This window comes from Poromitra crassiceps (genome assembly GCF_964638095.1).
Source record: "Poromitra crassiceps genome assembly, chromosome: 15".
In the NCBI taxonomy this organism is placed as follows: Eukaryota; Metazoa; Chordata; class Actinopteri; order Beryciformes; family Melamphaidae; genus Poromitra; species Poromitra crassiceps.
The window spans coordinates 11,332,586-11,345,010 of NC_139634.1; the positions used below are offsets into that span (position 1 = coordinate 11,332,586).

Here is a 12,425-nt window from a genome sequence, read left to right on the forward strand (position 1 = left end):
CAGCAAAACAAGGCTAAAGGAATACATAGCACTATTATAACACCATGCATAGTGGATAACAAGCCTACACGAGTGCCTATGATACTGTTAGAAAAATAGTGTTGTGATTTTGTAGTTTGGGGACAATGCACTCTGGCCTATTTATGCCATGGATCAAAGTTCATTATACACCCTCCTCTACCTACCATCCCCCTATTAGTGAATTAGAGTTTCAAGCAAGTCTAAAATCAATTGATGCTATTTATTCCCCTCACATGTTTAAAAAGAATCCTATATCATGGCATGATAATTAAGACAAACTACAAATCATTTGAATCGTGCCTAGTAGGCCCCATCAGCACCAGTTCCACTAGCTGTGTGACTGTCCCTTTAAGAAAATGCACTTGCAGCCATTTTCTGCTCTTTGTGTGGGGTGGATTAGCACTGGGCGAAACGAGAGCATCAATCGGCGAAAAAGGCGAGAAATCAAATCTATCCTCGGGAAAACATTGGGGATCGCCGTCGCAGAGTGCGACATTGTCCGCCCCCTATTTCACACTGCCGGACGGACATGCAATTTACAGGTATGTGAGTTGTACACTGCAAATGTAGCGGGGATGGAGCTGCAACGCTAAAAGATGAACGGGGGGTGCGCTGTGTGCTGTGTAGTGATAGTGATGATGGCTGTGGGGACCTGTCTGTCGGTGGTGGATTGTGGCGTTTTGCTCTCGCCTAGACTAGTGCATCTTCTTTCCTGTTACTTTCAAACGCCAGATCACATTCAGCAGCACCATTCCTTCACTAGACTACTAGCGCTCCGTGAGATTCAACCACCAGAGCCGCCCGACCCACCCCCTCTTGCTTCCGCGGATTATTATTCTAACACATGAATCGGATGCCCGTTAGCCTAACCGTTACATCGGCATCGTAGCTTCACTCCGAAGAGATGGGTGGGGTGAGGAGAGAGAGGGTTCCTGTTGTAGCAAGTGCACTGATGAGTGACTGGTGATTCACAGCTGAACGATTTTTCCCCCCCGGCCTTGATAGTGTTTTCAGTGCTAGTGATAGTGTGTGTTCAGGGGGTGCTATATATATGAAGATAAGCCCAAAGATGCTGCGTTTGGCTGGCACTGTACATTTCAGCCTCGCCGCCTCCATCTGCCCCTCATCTTTATCGCCCCTTTGATCTGTCGGCCATCAGGAAGTACCATAGCCTATCAGCTGGCGAGATGCACACATCATTAGCATTCAGTCCTCATAGTGGCGATGGCTGCTGTGCACAGGCCTGTTCTTCTGATGTGTGCGAATGACAGGTTCACCTACTTCCCCCTTTCAGCCGAGCCGAAGCTCCAAACCGTTTGATTGTGTATGTTTCACTAATACTATTCACCGTGACTGGATCCTTTTCTATTGCCTGATATAATCATCCATCCATTCACCGCCAGTCACTTTTTTAATACAATATTGACCTGCTGCCCCGCCGCCACTAAACGATTCTCGGATCTAGTAGTACTAGATAGACTATGCGCCTCACTCAGCAAGGGGTGATGTCATGATGAGCTGATGATCATTGATGATGATGATGCTGTCTGTGTCACCTCGGTACACTACTAATAAGAAATGACTTTAATATTCCCGTTTATTGCGACCTTATCGTCGTTTATGGCAACATTTTTAAATATTATTATCTCCTGTGATATCGCTGCACTATCCTAGAATATTTTTTATTTTGACTTTTGCTGTGATATCAGTATGGCCTTCAAATAATTTATTGTGGGGTTACTAGCTGTTCATCGTAAGGGTGATGTGGTGTCTGACTGTGCCCTTTACAAATAGCACCATATGGCAAACAGCAATGCATTGCATGTTTTTAAGATAGACATCCCCACTAAAACGAATAAAAAATAACCAATGCAATGACCTGTGCCCTGATGTAGAAGTCGAAATAAACAAATAAAAGGAATTGGTAAACTATGGCCATCAATATAAACACAAATCTCAGTTTAATCTCTGTATAATCTCTCAAGGCAGATTTCTATATATAGGGATGTAATGATAACCGTGATAAAATTCCATACGATAACCGTACCGGTTCAAATTTTCATTATCATTAAAACCGTTGTACCGTTGTGATTACCGTGTTACCATGATTACAGCGCTTTGAAAAACATTGTAAATACTGTCCATCATCAACCAAAGTTGGCAACAGTCTCCCAGATGCAAACGTGCAGCCTTGGAGAAATTATTTCAGTGAGTGTATCAATCCTTTTTGGGTCTGAGTTTTCAATATAAAATGTGAAATCTGTACAGATTCAAGTGTGCGGAAATTCCTTTTATATTTGTAACTCTAGTTATTTTTCCAGCACCTTGGCCGAGACTTGGCTGGGTCGAGCGGTGGCCCTCCCTCAGAATATAAAATGTACAAATATTTCAGTGAGTCTCTCAGTACTTTTTGAACATTTTCGGCAATTTTTACGAACTAGGTATCTCGCGCGCTACGCTTGCTCGATTCCTGTCCTGTAGCTCGCCAAGCTGGCCCTGCAGTTCGCATTTGCAGCTCGGCCGCTGCGCGGCCTTGCCCGCAACTTGGCTGCTGTGTGGCCAATGAGACCAGCATCACTGATGATGTCCGATTTATGACATCACTGATTATGTCATCAGTGGGATTTATGACATCACTGATGATGTCACAGTGGGATTTATGACATCACTGATGATGTCACAGTGGGATTTATGACATCACTGGGATTTATGACATCACTGATGATGTCACAGTGGGATTTATGACATCACTGATGATGTCACAGTGGGATTTATGACATCACTGATGATGTCACAGTGGGATTTATGACATCACAGTGGGACAGAGAAACAAACAAACAAACAAACAGATAATCAAACAGAGCCCCAGCTCTCATTTATATACTGATACTGTGATAATAGGATAACTGTGATAATTTTGGTCACGATAATCGTGATGTGAAATTTTCATACCGTTACATCTCTAAATATATAGATTTATTTTTGACCGATGGATTCCCAGATTGATCTATGTATAAACAAAAATGGCTGTTCTCAAAATCTGATTGGTATCTTCAGAACAGCATTACTTTTACCCCCCCCCCCACACATCTTCTCACAAGTTAGAACGGTATACTACTTACCACAACATATACTATGAATTTAGCTATGTGAAACAGGTTGGGTAAAGTAGGCCTACTCACACGCACACGTTTTGGTGTGTTTTTTAGCTGTGTTTACCCTCCACTCTCCTCTAGCTGTCTATTCATTCACTGACCTGTCACAGCTTGGCCATGTGAGCGTCCCTCATGCATATTCATGTGATGGCTGAAGGTCTAAAAGGGGAGTGTGACATCATCACAGGGCTCACAGGACAACCGCACTTCTGTGGCTCTGTTGTTGTGTCACCCATGGTCTAAATGACAATTAGCCCTCCAGTGCCAAATACCTCCGCCAGTGTCCTAGCATGGCACCCTGTAGCCTAGATCCTGCTGGAACGGACCGTTTCATCTCTGTGTGTGTGTGTGTGTGTGTGTGTGTGTGTGTGTACACACACACAGAGATGTATTGTGAATGATCATGTGTGAGTGTCTTGATTCCTTCTCCTCTGCCAATCAGAGCTGGCCGGAGTGTGAGGATGATAACATTACAAAGATGGCCTGGGGGGAGATACCATTGAGTGGTGTGACCCTGATATGACACACTTTATGCTCTCTTTCTCTCTCACCCCCCATTTAAAATGGCGAGAACAAGCAGCGCTACACAAACGCCTAAACCACATGCCAAAAAAATAAATCACCATTTTCTCACCCTTTTTTTTTCACTCATTCACTATTCTCCATGTACTGTTTATCATAATGGGGAACGGTTTGGGTTCTCACGGTTTACATATGGCATCACGAGATCTGGCCCAGGAGCATGTGTGTGATAATGATATCATTGATGATATATCAGGCAGACATTGATTTTAATTATGTTTAATAATAATTTCCCCCAGCAGCACAACCCTACGGGATTCTAAAGAGAGTTGTTGTCTTGTGCGGTCAGTCACTGTGTCATTCAGGCATAACATAGGCCGCCTATAGCTAGGTTACTAGGAATGCAGGGGGGAATGAAGGGGCCCTTTGCAGTGTTTAGACACACGCACGCACGCACACACACACACACACACACGCACACACACACACACACACACACACACACACACACACACACACACACACACAGATGCACACAATACGCCACCAACTGTTGAACAGGGTGAGAAAGTTTATTCAGCCCAGCCATGCCGGTCTTTTGACTGCGTCTGTCTGTATTCCCAAGCACAGATGGGAGTTGAGCAGCACTGAGCGTGTCTGTCTGCTTGAGCAAACGCCTTCTGATCATCCCTGTGTCGTTACTTGTTGCCTTTACTGCGAGCTTACAGATGGCTGCTGTGTCCCTTACTGCCCACTAGTCTAACGGGAAAGAGCTTTGTTTCAGACCCAATCATCTGAGTTGGGCCTAAAGGCACCGGCGTGTGGTGGGCCACGGAGACAGCGGCATTGCCAAATAGATTAATAAAAATAAAATAAAATAAATTGTGATTAAAGATAGTTATTTATTTATTTTTATATCTAAATATGCTCAAGAATTTATATAAATTAAAAACTTCCCATTTAAAAGGCACAATTTCAATGACTTCTTCTCTCTCATTTATCTGGGAAGGTGGTCCTCGGAAATGTTTTTAACAATCAGAAGTGGGCCTTAACTTACAAAAGGTTGAGAACCCCTGTTCTATAACTTGCCAGCTTTTTTCGGTTTTCTGTGGCGGAAGAGGAGGAGCCAAACTGCGCCTGTGGTCGTTTGATTGATGTCATTATGTGACAGGAAACGCCACCCTCATAAGACGCGTGTCTGCAAACGTGAGCGAGATCAACCACAATGTATCTCATGATGTAGGTTCTTCTTATCTCCATGGGTTGTAATGGATGTGTGAGTCCATGTATCCACCAGCTACCAGTAGGCTGTGAGCTTGTGACAGGGAGTGTTTCGCTGTGTGTGTGATGTGTCGGCTTACGAGCGGTTTGCAGCTTCACCAGGATCAGAAGTTTACCTACGTTAGATAAGCCTAACTCTAATGTTGTTTAGATTAGATTAGGGTTGATTTAACTACCGTATCACAGAGAAGAGACAAGATCATCAGGGTCAGAGCCGTATATATAGAAGAGTCGCGACATCTCCGTTCACTCCAATGGTCCAGTTTTTTTTTTACCTCGCAATAGTTCCCGGAAGTAAGGTTCTGGATTAAGCAGCGCTTTAGAGTTGCAGCAGAATCAGTGGAACGTTTGTGATGTACTTTGAAAGGCTAAGACGTTTAAAGAATCAAATTGAATAGTATCAGCTTTATTTTATGCATTATTAAAATAGGGTTTGTTGTGCGATGTCAACCAAATAGCCATCGCGATGGTTCCACAGGGAAACATCGCGATGGACGATGGCATCGTCGCTGATGGACAGACGGACGGGGGCGGGGGGGAATTAATGATTTTTGAAGTTGTGCGATATCGTTTGGCTGCAATGATGCACGACACATTCACGTTTACAACAGGCTTGGATAGCCCAGGCTCTAAAGCACAGAGCCAGGCGACTGAAGCAGTAGGATATCACTACCAGCAATATTGAAAGGTGCAAAGCAAATAACGTTAACGATACAGATCCTGACCAACAATGTGTGTGTTGAATTTAACTAGCTGGCAGAAAACAGACAGAATTACTGGCGGATAACATTATTCGTGTGGGCTCAGTTTTTAACCTAACATTACGTTAGAGAGAGATAGAGACAGCAGCAGTCTATGTAATGATTGAAGCGACTTCATGGAAACAGGCGAGTTGAATTCACAGTTGAAGACTTGTAACATTACTCACATTGGGTTAAAAACAGGAAAGAACGTGAAGTTTCTGCTTTCTCGTAACATTTTCACAACAACACAAATGACTTCTGCTCCTCCTCTACTCCGCCTCCCCTCCTCCTCTCTGCTCTACTGCTTCTCTGAACTGGGGATAGGGTGCGCTTGTTCAACACTAGGGTTGGCACGATGGACGATGGCATCGACCATCGTGATGGGCCGACCCCCCATGGACCTCTGAGCCTTCTACATCGGATCATCGTAATTAATTATCTGTTCGAATTAAAATTGTGCCGTTTTAATACTAAAAAAGGCCAAGTCCACTTACCGTGACGTGCGGGGGACGCGCCGGCGGCATTAAACAAGCGCACCCAGTTCAGTTCAGGGAAGCCTCCCCTCCCCCTCCTCCGCTCCACTGCTTCTCTAAACTGGGTGTGCTTGTTTAATGTCGCCGGGGCGTCCCCAGCGCGTGTGAGAAGTCGGCTGTGTTGTTGTGAAAACTTTTTAAGACAAAGAAGAAACTTCACGTTCTTTCCTGTTTTCAACCCAAAGTGAGTACAAGTCTTCATTCAACTGTGAATTGAACTCGCCTGTTTCCAAAGTGAAAGTTGGAGTCGCCTCATAGATACAGCAGCTGCGTTTCTCTAGCCATTTCTCCTAAACCTCTCTCATTACATTAGGTTCAAAAGCCCACGCGAATCTAACGTTATATCAGCCAGTAATTCAGTCAGTTTTCTGCCAGCTAGTTAAATTCAACACACACATGTTGTTGGTGAGGATCTGTAACGTTAACGTTATTTGTTTTGCGCCGTTCAAATTGCCGGGCCCTCTGTTGGCGCCAGTCTCTCTTTAGATCGCTCTGATCAGGGTCAAAGTACATCAGGGCGGCTGTGGCTCAGGAGGTAGAGCGCGTCGTCCACTAACCAGAAGGTTGGTGGTGGTTCGATCCCCGGCTCCTCCAGTCCGCATGTCGAAGTGTCCTTGGGCAAGACACTGAACCCCAAATCGCTCCCGATGGCTGTGCCAGCACCCTGCTTGGCAGCTGGCCTCCCTCGGTGTGTGAATGGGTGAATGATGTAGGCACATTGTAAAGCTCTTTGGATAAAAGCGCTATATAAATGCAGTCCGTTTACCATTTACATCATCAGTTACACTGTATTTAGCCTAATCTAAGCAGTAAAGGCTTCATCCTCAGTTTGAAGATTGGGACGCTAAGTGAAAGAGTAACTCTGAGCGCCAACATTTGGGTTATAATGCTGAGTGAAAATCTTGTACTGTAGTGTCTTTATCTTTGGACACATGCTAGATTGTAGTAGTCCACTAGCTGCTGTTTGACACTCAGATCTTGTGACTCCAGCTGGTGTGTGGTAGGGATTGTTGTGTTTGAGTGATGTGGGGCCAGCTATCTGTACGGGTGATCCGCTTGGTCTGTGTGGGCCACTGCCAGCATACATAAAAAAAGCTATTTGACTATATCGGATCCAATAACAATAATAACCTCACATTATTACCCATATGCAATAAACAGACTCCTTCCATTACACTTACTATACAGTTACAACTTTGTGCCACGTTGCACCTTGGGTAGCTAAGCTGCTATTAGGCGTATTACTATTACAGACTGGGGGGGGGGGGGTGTCTCCCCATCACAGTGAGCTCTGTGTCAGTCTGCCTCTGGCCAGGAGGAGGCAGACAACCCCCTCCAGCTCCCCTTTTTTCTTTTTTCTAAATTTCTATTTGGTCTCTGGCCGTCTCAACTCTGCTCCTTATTAAGCCCATTATCAGCCATGCCAGCCCTGACTGTCAGATCAGAGTTTAAAACACACGTTTTGTGAGTCACATGATAGAAGTGGGGTTGGAACTTGGACGGACGTACGCACGCACGCACGCACGCACGCACGCACGCACACACACACACACACACACACACACACACACACACACACACACACACACACACACACACACACACACAATGTCTTGCTGGACTGGTGATTTCGTATGATGGGAGACGGCAGGGCTAGGGCTGGGTATCGTTACCAGTACCAATACCAGTACCCTTGATAGTTGATACCGATACTAATAGGGTACTTAATTCGATACCCCCCCTTTTCGGCACTGTGCACTGCCAACTCCGTCACATACACCGCGCTCGGCTTCATCGCCACAGACTGTATGGGTTGTAGCTGCCGCGGTAGTGAGCCAATCACACATCACAGCAAACTGAAGAACATTTGCGGTGATTGGCTGTGGGCAAAACCATATCATATATTGCAGGTATCATTTGACTGGAGACATTTCGATACTACTTGGTACTGACTCGGTGGTTGTATTTCTGTCGATACGTTAAAGGTTTCGAGTAGTACCCATACCCAGCCCATACCCAGCCCTATGTCCTGCGCAGACTGAACAGTACTAACGGGTCCATTTAGTCCAGGGACAGATCAGATGGAGTAGAACATTAAGGGTGGTCGACTGGTCAGACGTCGTCTTATATTTAGGGATGCACAATGATATCGGCACGTCATCGATATCGGCCGATAAAGGCTTTAAAATGAAATATCATCATCAGGCCAAAACAAACATTTCTGTCGATATGACAAGCCGATCAAATGATGCTTTAATTATGCCCAAATGCTTGACTAAATGCCACATAAAAAAAGAAAAGAAAATATGGGATGTTTTACATAACCTAAGTTGAAGGAGCTTTCATATTTTGCCCAGTGAATGTGCACATTATGAAAAGCATTGTATTTCTGGCCATCATGATAAGAGTAAGCATGATAATGTGTTATTATCCACTACAGGAGAGACTTGATGCTCTCTGAAGTTAGATGGGGGGAAATGTGTGCATATATCTGTATCGACATCGGCAGCCGGCCAAAAGATTTGGAAAATATTGGCATATTGGATATAGGCAAAAATATATTCATAATATTTTCTATATTTGGAATAGTTTGAAGCTACTTAATATAGCTAATTGTTGGTTTACCTGTTTTGTGCTGTGAACTCTTCGGCTCACCAGCCATTTTTGTCATAGATGGAATTTGACAGTGGCTCTCCTGCTTCTGTGAGATGGCACATTTAGTGTTTTTCAAACGTCACTCACCCTCTGTCAAACAAACAGCTATCTGCCTTCCTCTTTTTCTCAGATGAGTACGATTGATTGGTCCTGCCTTGTTTTCTAGTCATTGAATGATAGAGAATGAGGTCCATTACATCTGCCTCTAGTCAAAATACATTTAGAATGAGGTCCATTACATCTGCCTCTAGTCAAAATACATTTAGAATGAGGTCCATTACATCTGCCTCTAGTCAAAATACATTTAGAATGAGGTCCATTACATCTGCCTCTAGTCAAAATACATTTAGAATGAGGTCCATTACATCTGCCTCTAGTCAAAATACATTTAGAATGAGGTCCAATACATCTGCCTCTAGTCAAAATACATTTAGAATGAGGTCCATTACATCTGCCTCTAGTCAAAATACATTTAGAATGAGGTCCATTACATCTGCCTCTAGTCAAAATACATTTAGAATGAGGTCCATTACATCTGCCTCTAGTCAAAATACATTTAGAATGAGGTCCATTACATCTGCCTCTAGTAAAAAATAAATTTAGAGTGAGGTCCATTACATCTGCCTCTATTAAAAATACATTTAGAATGAGGTCCATTACATCTGCCTCTAGTAAAAATACATTTAGAATGAGGTCCATTACATCTGCCTCTAGTAAAAATAAATTTAGAGTGAGGTCCATTACATCTGCCTCTAGTAAAAAATACATTTAGAATGAGGTCCATTACATCTGCCTCTATTAAAAATAAATTTAGAGTGAGGTCCATTACATCTGCCTCTAGTAAAAATAAATTTAGAGTGAGGTCCATTACATCTGCCTCTATTAAAAATACATTTAGAATGAGGTCCATTACATCTGCCTCTAGTAAAAAATACATTTAGAATGAGGTCCATTACATCTGCCTCTAGTCAAAATACATTTAGAATGAGGTCCATTACATCTGCCTCTAGTAAAAAATAAATTTAGAATGAGGTCCATTACATCTGCCTCTAGTCAAAATACATTTAGAATGAGGTCCATTACATCTGCCTCTAGTCAAAATACATTTAGAATGAGGTCCATTACATCTGCCTCTAGTAAAAATAAATTTAGAGTGAGGTCCATTACATCTGCCTCTATTAAAAATACATTTAGAATGAGGTCCATTACATCTGCCTCTAGTAAAAAATACATTTAGAATGAGGTCCATTACATCTGCCTCTAGTCAAAATACATTTAGAATGAGGTCCATTACATCTGCTTCTAGTAAAAAATACATTTAGAATGAGGTCCATTACATCTGCCTCTAGTCAAAATACATTTAGAATGAGGTCCATTACATCTGCCTCTAGTCAAAATACATTTAGAATGAGGTCCAATAGATCTGCCTCTAGTCAAAATACATTTAGAATGAGGTCCATTACATCTGCCTCTATTAAAAATACATTTAGAATGAGGTCCATTACATCTGCCTGACTAGGGCTGGGTCGGTTTGAAAATTTTAAAACCGGTTCGATATTGCTGTCTAAACCGGATCGAACCGGTATACCGATTTTTTTTTTTATTAATTTTTTTTTTTTTTTTTTTTTTTTCCCCCAAGCAGGGCTCCCGAGTGTGGCCCATAACTGTCTGTAGTGCAACTTCAGTCCACCTGATAGCGATAATACACCTCTAAGCTGGTATTGTCAACCAGCAATGATACTGAATAAAAAGAAGCAGGACACCTGTGTAACAAACACACCCTGTATTTATTTCTCATAACTATTCAGCTCAACTTTTCTTCTAAACATCAAAATAATAAATGAAATAAGACTTCTGCCTATAGTGCAACTTGAGAAAAAGGCTAATAAAAACACAAGCAGTGCAATCAGAATGGATTGGCTTACAGCTGAGCTGCCTTATAAACTTCAAAACTCACAAATTCACACAATATAGGGCCTAGGCATGGGTCGGTTTGAACATTTTGAAACCGGTTCGATATTCCCCAAAAAAACGTATCAAAGCGGCTGCAGTTGGTGGCGATAATGCACCTCTAAGCTGGTATGCTGCCAACCAGCACGAACACTGAATACAAATAAGCAGAACCTTTTAACTGTAACAACACACTGTTTTTATTTCTCATAACTATTCAGCTTAACTTTTCTTCAAACATCAACATAATAAACAAAATAAGACTTTTGCCTACTAGTGCAACTTGAGAAGAGGCTAATACGAACAATAGTGCAATCAGAATGGACTGGCAAAAAAAATAAAAAAATAAAAAAAATAATATATATATATATATTTTTTTTTAGGTTTTTTCGGTTTGCACGTGATCAAACCGGTTTGGGCTCGTATACCGAACCGAACCGGTAAAACCGGAAATCGACCCATGCCTATGCCTGACTACGGTAGTCAAAATACACTTGTGAAAAGGAAATGATGAGTGTCCCGTGTACGTGTGGCTGTGCTCTTCCTTCCTCTGAGTCATGTATTGAAGTCTAGTGAAATGGGGCAGGATACAGGTGCAGGATGAACTCTTGACAGCCACGCTCTTATTGTGAAGGCCTAGTCACATGTGGTTTTCTTAAGAGAAAATTGAGCTGTCGAGGCAATATCTGCCATTATTATTTTTGGAGCCGAGCTGTCTTAAACAAGTCTAGACGATATCTGACATCATTATTTTTGGAGTGGAAGAATAGTTGTACAGTATTATGTGAGTGTGTGCTGTAGATTTGAATGCTTCCGTGATCCGCAGCCTTCCCCGTGCATTTGATCTATTGATTCAATGGCGCTGCGAAAATATCCTGATGGATTTCATCGATCTCCAGTTCCATTTCGCATCCTCTGACTTTCTGAAATCGAGCTTCTTCTGCCCTCTCATATTAGTGATGTGGATCTATGGGTATCTCACGGTTAGATTTGATAGATTACAATAACTGGGGTTACGATTCAATTCAAAATCGATGTTCGATTTAAAACGATTCCTCATTCAAAATCGATTCTTGATTCGGTACTTAGGGGGATTTCAGGATCTTCCCCAGCCCAGTCCATGTGCTAAGAAAGGCGGTGTAGCAAATTATGGCATGAAAGCAGAATAAAGTATTTTATACTATTCTTATATATATGATTATGTTGTTGTGTTTTTATCAACTGATTGCATTTATTCATGTTAAACTTGCACAAATAAAAACTTAGTAGTATTTCTCAGTTCTCAGTGACTTCAAGAAACAAGTTAAAATAATACAAAAATAATTTATTTTATTAATTTTTGTTTTAAACCACGAATCTTCTGTTTTATTTTACATTCCAATGAATGTGATTTGTTCTCCTTTGTCCGTATTCCGTAACCCCTTTTTCTCACACAAAAACGTGATCACGAAAATAAAAAAATGATAGATTCTTGGGAGAATGGCGGTTCGTAACTTCGTACATGAAAGGTTTTTCTGGGACGGCCCTAAGCTCACATGCTTCTCTTGCTCTCTCTGTTCTTTGTC

The 12,425-nt window shown here is 42.3% G+C and overlaps 1 protein-coding gene across 1 annotated transcript in view; it reads left to right on the forward strand.

Moving 5' to 3' along the window:
• Window positions 1-423: 423 nt before the first annotated feature.
• The window catches only part of cyfip2 (cytoplasmic FMR1 interacting protein 2), a 35,189-nt gene continuing 23,187 nt past the window's right edge, over window positions 424-12,425 (forward strand). Inside the window, exon 1 of the mRNA XM_083651922.1 lies at window positions 424-563. The gene's annotated coding sequence lies outside the window, so the exon portion shown is untranslated. The remainder of the gene's footprint in view (window positions 564-12,425) is intronic.